The following is an 8,642-nucleotide window of genomic DNA, read 5'->3' as shown; positions in this document are numbered from 1 at the left end:
AAATTTAGAGACTACTTAATATATAGAGGTATATAGGTATAATAGTAAAGTACTAACTATTACTAAATAAATCTACTATACTCTTAAGGCTAATAATCTAAAGGCGTAAACACTTAAGGATATTAAAGAAAAAAAAAAAGTAAGGATTTTTACTTAAAGATTAATAAACCTAACTTTATATAAGATATTATAGACCTACTACTAGAAATAATATTAATATAAGATTAACTAGGCTTTTTCTATATTATTACCCCCTTAGTATAAGTTACTTAAGTCTAAAAAGGTTAATAAAAGCCTATTAATCTAGCCTTATTATATAATAACCTAAATTTTATTTCTTTACTATTTAAGTAGGTAAGTAACACTTACTCTTACTTATTAGTTATACTAGTTACTACTACCTTACTTATAACTTACTAGCTTACTAACCTTATTAAATTATACCTTAATAAAATAAAGTATAGTAGAGAGGTATATAAGTTACTTAAATTAAAGCTTATAATCTTTTATAACTACTATATAAAGGCTAGGATCTAGTAAGAGCACTTTATAAGTGCCTTTTTTATTATACTTAAAGGTAAGGCTATAAAGTACTATAATAACTATCTTTATAACTAGACTAACTTTATTACTATAGTTATATAAATAAGGGGTAATTTTAAGAATAAAGAGACCTTTTAGGCCTACCTTACTAAGCTATAAAGGACTAATTTAATAAGGACTATCTTAAATAATCTAAATAAAAGTAAGGCTAAATACCTAAAGTTACTTATTAAGAGAGTAACTACCCTTATAAAAATAGTTATAAGGATTAGTACTTTATCTAACGTAGCCCTCTATAACTAATTACTTAACTTCTGCTATAAGATAAAAAAGTACTCTTTTACCTTTTTTAATCTATCTTTAACGTTTACTAGTGTATATAGCTAGCTTTAATTAGTAATTAGTAATATAATATAATTTAAATAACTTATATATTAATACCTAACTAAAGAAGTAAATAATTAATACTAAACTAATTATACTTATAATAGCTAATAAAGTTACTAGTAATTTAGCTAATATAACTATAGCTATAGTAATTTTATACTATAGCACCTTTTTAATAGTAATCTATAGTAATAAGCGCCTCTTTTACCCTTATTATTATTTATAAAGAAGTACTATATATATAGTAAGCCTAACTATTAGTTAATAAGGCACTTAGAAGACAAAAAGTAATAAGCCTACTATAAGTATAAAAAGCAGTATCTAATAGACTTTTTACTTAAAGCCTTTAACTACTTTATAACTAACTTTAAGGGATATAAGCTATTTACTTTAGATAAAGAAGGTAACTATATAAAAAGTAATAAAAATAAAAAATTAGGCACTACGTTTTATATATTAATAACGTTTTTAACTTATCTACTATTAATAGGCCTACTCTTTTTTTATTACTATATAACTAATTTATAACCTATTTTCTTATAAAGGATAACTCCTTATATAAGAATCTATATAATAATAAGCTACCTAATATAGACGTCTTTACTTTTAATAAGTAATATTTATCTATATTATTTTATAGTATTATACCTAACTCTAGCGTAGCTAAATATTTAATAGCTAGATATAAGTAGTATCTTACCTTTTACTACTAAATAAAAGAAAATCTAGTTATAAATAAGTTATAAGTAAGTAAAGTAAAAATCTGCTTTAGTAGTAGTAACTACTTTAAATTATAAGGGGTAATTAACATACTAACCCCCTCTAGTATACTAACCTTCTATATAATACTATTAAATACCTTATTTCTACTTTACCTTATAGATATAGATTAATATAGTATTAAATTTAATAACCTTACTAATAAGCTAATCTAAAGTAATACTATTATACTTACTATCTATTAATAAGGCTATATATAGATACTACTTAATTAATATAAGTAAAGTATTACTTACTACTATCTTATAGATATTAAGTTATAGTAAATTTATTATTACTTTAGCTACCTATTAGTCTAAAGGCTTTATTACGTCCTCTAATAATCTAGTAATAAAGTTAGGATTATAGCCTTAGAATAATTAACTAAGGTTTACTACTACTACTAGATAAATATAAAGGCGCCTAGTTACTTTAAACTTACTTTATATAATAATAAATATAACTTTAACTATAAGATTATTATTAATATTATTTACTTTAATAGTAACTACCTAGCCTTATATATAGTTAATACTATAATATCCTTTTAAGCAGCCTATTTACTTAAAAACATTACTATAGAGTATATATAGGAGGCACTTTAGATATACTAAATTAATATTTACCTTAGCCTACCTAACTAGATTATTACTAATACTAGCCTAAACTTTTATACTAGTAAATTTAAGTAGTTAGTAAGGTTACTTTATATTAATATTAAAGAAATACTAATTAAAGCCTATAATAGTATTAGTAAGGTTAAAAGATACTATATACCTCTCTAACGTATATATAACATCCTTTATAGTAAAGGCTATACACCTAAGGTTACTTTTTAGCTAGCTATTAAAGTAATTAATAATATAGCTAGCCTAAATAGCCTAATACTTATACTACTAGTCTTTAGCGCCTACCTATAAATCTCTAACTTATTACTACTTTTACTAACCTTACTTAAAAGGGCTAAAGTAGTAAAAAAAAGTAATAGAGGCTATTTACTAAATCTATATAAAAAGGTAAGTTAATAAGGTAGTAACTATATATAATAGCCTAAGTACTACTATAATAGTAGCCTTTTTACTTTAATCTATAGTCTATATTTAGTATAAGAAAAAAGGCTAATAAGGCCCCTTTTACCTTATTACTAGTAATAAGACTACTTATACTATTAACCTCTCTTAAGGCCTATAAACTTTTTATTTAACTATTATTAAACTATACCTTAAAGATACTTATAATAAGTAATAATAGCTACTCTCTAAGGTAGGGAGGTAAGGTAATAAGGAGAATAATAATAATAGTATAGTAGCCTTATTACCTACTAATATCTTTATGCCTACTAAAGAAATATATAACAGTATTACTATTACTATACACCTATAGCTAAAGTAAAAAGCTAGCTGCCTATAGAGGTATATTAATTTCTTTAATAAAACTAGCTTTACTATTAGGCCTACTACTTTTTTTACTACTATAAGTATAGTATACGTCTTAATAAAAGAAAAAGCTAACTAACTATTATTAATTAAGCTATAAAAAAAAGGTATTATTACTACCTTAAGGAAGCCTTTTAAGTAAGTAACTACTACTAAGCTTAAAGGGCTTATTACCTATAAGGTATTTTACTTTATTTAATATAATAAGAATAAGTATATTAAAGTATAAATATTTAAATTATAGATTATTAATAAAGTAAAAGGCTAGAATAAAAAAACTATATAAGAAATCCTACCTTATTATCTAAGGATATACTAATAATAGTAAAAAAGTAATTCTTACTTAATTACTTATAATCTAGTAAGCTAGCTAGCGCCTTATTTTTACTTTTACTTTATTTTTTATTTATAATAATAATAATTTCTTACTTTAGTTACGTAATATTACTTAGGTGTATATATAGTTAACTACCTTATTAAATTATATAATTCTTATATATCTTTTATTATAAATATAAGACTTTTATCTAAAGGGCACTATTATATAAGTAGTAAAGCTGTTATATAGTATTATAAAGGCAGGCACTTACTAGTAGGTAATATATAGTTACTACTATAAAAAAAAGCTTTAAATAAAGACTTTAACCTTTAATCTATACTTACTAATTACTAATATAGAGAGCCTAGACTTTAGGATTATTAGTATATAGACTAATAATACTATTACCTTTTTAAATAAATCCTTCTCTACTTATAAGGCTAATAAGCTTACTAAGGCTATATTTACTACTAAAAAGAAGTAAATCCTTACTATTAATAACCTGCTTACCTTTAATAGTAGTATAGTATCTCTAACTACTAAGAGGAAGCTCCTTCTCTAATAAAAGGGCTAAGGTAAAAGACTTTAACCTATTAATAAAGAATCTTTATAAGTACTTAAGTAGTACGTTAGGTAATAGGCCTATAGTATATATATTATATTAGTTTACTAGCTTAAAGCATACTTTAACTACTTTATTATAGTATAATACTAATTACCTAACGTAAATAAGATTAAGGTACTTAACTATTATATTATATAGTAAATAAATAACCTTAACTATAGTCTATTATTTTACTTATTTAACCTTAAATCTATAAAGCTTTTTATTTTTATAAATAGATTATTTATAAATAATAAGGACTTTACTTTATAGCTAGGATTTATTATTATTCTTACTAATAAAGCACCTATAAGTACTACTATAAGTAATAGATTTATTATAACTAGTAATATTATTTACTTTAGCTTAATAAAGTATAAGTAAGTTACCTAAAGTATACTAACCTCTAAGATCTATAGTATAGTTACTAGTACTAATATTACTTATACACTTAGTATAACTATTATAATAATTACTAACTACTTTAAGCTACTATATATATTAATAATCCTTTATACTAACTTATACTTACTTTATAAGTGCCTTATTAAGCTTAGGACTATAAAAAAGAAAAGGCTTATAATTAATATTATAGCCCTTTAGTAGTTATATATGTAATATAAGGTCTATAAGGTATAATAAATATAAAGTAATAATAATCCTACTAACGTATATATATAGTAAGCAGCCTATTATAGTAAGTAGCCTACTTCCTCCTGCTTTTTACCTCTTTAACCTCTACACTAATATTTCTCTACGCATAAACATGCTATCCTCTTTAATTAAAAACCGTATTATCCTTACCCTCTAGGCTATCTAAAAAGACCTAAAAATGTCTATATAAAAAGTAGCTACTGTCTTTAAGGTCCTCTATATAACACTCTATTACTAACGTATAGGACGCGTTATATAAGACAAGATATACCTAAAATTAATAAAGATAATAAAAGTAAAAGAGAAAGTAATTCTTAAAAAGATTATTAACCTAATTAATTAAGGGTTTTCTTTATAATAAGAAGATATATAAGATATAGCTAACTAACTTCTAAATAAACGTAATATAACGTATATTAGACCTTAATAGGTAAAGCACTTTATATAATAATAACCCTAATTAAAAATATAATTTTAATATTAAATTAACTATTAAAAGGCCTTAGCTAAAAATCTTATAATTATATAAGGCTAGTTTATACTTATATAAAATATAATTATAAAGTATAAGATATAGGATTATAATATTTATAATTTTAATAAGACTAGCTTCTTAATAAGAATACTATTATATATAAAGGTTATTATAACCTCTAATTATAAAGGAAGGCCTTATATAAAGTAGCCTAGTAATTAAGAATAGGTTTTTATTATTTAGGGTGTATATATAAATAGCTAGGTAATACCTTTATATATTATTATAGAAAGTAAATATTACCTCCTCTCTTAGTACTAAAATAGCTAATTCCTAGCTAAATAGTATATCTACTTAAGTAAAAATAAATAAATAATAAATAAGATTAGCTTAGATTAGTTAAATTATTTTAACTAATATATAAAGTCTTATATAAAAAGTACTTATTAATCTTAATCCTTAATAGCTATAATAGCTATAAATTAACTAAATTTAATAATTTTTATAAAAAATAAAAGATTATTACTTTATATATACCTCCTTATTTATTATATAAGCTTTAGCCTCTTAATACTAGTTATTTTAGCCTATTAAAGCTTTTATATAATAAGGAAATTAAAAAGATAATATAAATATAAATTTTATATATTATAAAAAATAACTTTTTTTCTACTTTTAAAGTAGTATTTTTTACTTTAATAAGGGAAAAAAACATATAAGCTAGCTTTAGGTAGGCTAGCCTTATACCTTTTAACCCTAAAGTAGTTATTTCTTACCTAGATTTTAAGCTAAACATACTAACACCTACTGCCTTACGTCTAACTAGCTTAAGCTTATAGGACCTAAAGACCCTAACTATAGCACTAGAGGGTATATAAAGTGCTAGTTTACTAAAAAAAAGGATCTAGAGATATTAAAGAAGCTTACTAACACTAATATATAAAGTAATTAACCTTTAAGCTAAAGGTATTAGTAAGTTAGTATATAGGCTTACTTTTATTAAGGCTAAGAACCTTAGACTTTATATAAAGATAAATATACTAAGTAAGCACTAGAGGGCTAAAAAGACCTAACTACGTCTTAAAGGGTTACTTAATACAGCTAAAGTAGAGGCACTATAAGGAGAAAAAGAAGGTATTAAAGATAGAGGTAGGAAAACGTCCTAAAAGGAGGGTTATATAGAGGGTAGTAAGCTATATATATAATAATATAGTAATTATAAAAAGACTAGATATAACATATAAACCTATAAAGTAGTTTAGGATAGTAATAAAGAATAAAATAATATATAGTTTTAATTAATTTTATATAATATAGTTAAATTATCTTATAGAAAAGGTAGAGATATAGAAAAAAGTAAGCTACTTACTATAATAGGCTGCTTACTATATATATATATTAATAGATTTACTAAATTATTACCTAATAAGGCACTAGAATAACTAGTTAGAAATAAAATAGTTTAAATTAGTATAAAGGGATAAGTTTCTTAAGCTATATAATAGATTATATAAATAAAAAGTATTAAATACTTTTAAGCTTTTAATTTTTATTATATTTTTAAGCTTTTTAGCTACTAAGTAGTATTTAGGCTATTTATAGTAATTTTCTTTTACTTTAAAAAGTTATTAGTGTTAAGATATTTAACTATTTAATAGTAAAGCTAATCTATAGTTATGTAATTTACTATTACGTAACTTACCCTAGCGGCTTACTTACACTACTATAAATACCTATAGCAGTAACCTCTTCTCTTTTCCTTAATTATTATCTTCACCCAGCTACTAATAGTCAATTAATACTATTACGGCTACCTTAATTGCGATCCCTGTGATACCAACACAAACCATGCCAATTAACAGTAAATATCTCAATTCGGTTATCTCGGATGATGTACTGTATTGGTAGGTAGCTTATAGATCATAACAAATAGTGGACATGCGATACTCAGCTTTTCTCGAAACTGCATTCATCTCCAAAGAAGTCCAAGCAAGGTCTGATGGTGGCACTCTGGCGACCCTCTATAGGAGGTCGCTTTGCATCTTTCGGAGACTTTCCCCCGTTGCATATTGCATGCTCACCTATCAGAGCTGGGAACACATCCAAGTACACTAATAGCCTGGCTTCGGTTTCCACACGCATCTAGGAGATGATATCGCATTCAGTGTAGTCAATTCTCAGCCCTATCAGACCAGACGAAGTGATGAAAGTGTGCTAGACATTTGACTATCATAGCCTGTCGCTAACTATCGCTAGAATACCACTGAGATGCTTTTGAGTTTGGCGCTTTCGTTATGGCCTAGAATTCTTCGGCGACCTTGAATGAACCAACTGCATGCAGAAGAGACCCAATCAAAGGTCATGGTTCATCTAATAATGTGCTAGGTCACCCACATCGTTCGATATTCTGCGACGCACGCAACCCCGATCGGGCCACAAGCTTAAGCATAATGTAAACTAATTAAACAGGCACCATTTATAGCTTCTCCCTCATTCCTTTGTTGCGGTTCCAATTTGCCTACCTAATATGATTTGGTACCTATGGGTTCACTTGACTTGTTCTAGTCAGTCTAGTTCATTCCACGGCTCTCGATGCGGCCATGTGCGTCGCGACACCAATTGATTCGAGTCAGACGGTCTCAACCGAAAGATCAAGTAACCAGATATCTTACAATGGCGAGATACTGCAACGCTGACTTACTTAATAGTAAAGTTGGCAGTAGATTATACTAAGAGTTAAGAAGCTTGATAGTGTACCAAAATGGACAACCATGCTATTTGGCAACATGTGAATCCGACGAACTCAAAACAAGCAATTCCAGGACCTTCAATCTTGGACGGAATCTACCAGAAAAGCTTACCAGAAGAATAGTAGTTAGTGGTCTAGTGGCGCATAGCAACTAGGCAAGCTCAAGTATTGTGGCGTTGACTACATCCGGCGATTTCTGGACTACTGGTAATTCAGCTCCAAGCCACGTGCAAGCCTGGCTCGTTCAACGTTCAACCCAAACTGATCGGCTAGCCCCGAGCATGCCAAGTCGTAAAGGATGTGTGACCCTTGCATTCCGACTCTCTGACTTTATACCTTCAGCTTGGCGTTTGCCTGGAGCCCTGTCATAAACTAGCCCTATGCGTTGGGTGATTGAATGTTGCCGGCCGTCCAATCTCTCCGAAAAGTTTCTCGGAGGGTCATCCGGAAGACTAGGAATGAAGTTAATGATGTCTGGTGGAGACTGTTGGGTTATAAGTCCGGGATTGGCGCCAAGTTTAACCCTCTTGATCTGTCGGTCCTGTCTGACAACCCCCAATTTCCTTCGCTTCTCCTTCGATATACCTTGACACGAAGCCGTCAATGTCAACTGTCCTCAGGTACCAAACACATATAGGAGCATTTTCGTCAGCGCTAACAGGGAGTAAGAAAAATCAGGCTGTGCGGCCTTTTCTTTGGTCTCTCACAGACCGTAT

The sequence above is a fragment of the Colletotrichum graminicola genome (assembly GCF_000149035.1).
Source record: "Colletotrichum graminicola M1.001 genomic scaffold supercont1.84, whole genome shotgun sequence".
NCBI lineage: Eukaryota > Fungi > Ascomycota > Sordariomycetes > Glomerellales > Glomerellaceae > Colletotrichum > Colletotrichum graminicola.
The sequence above is the reverse complement of the archived record's forward strand: the minus strand, read 5'-3'. Positions refer to the sequence as shown.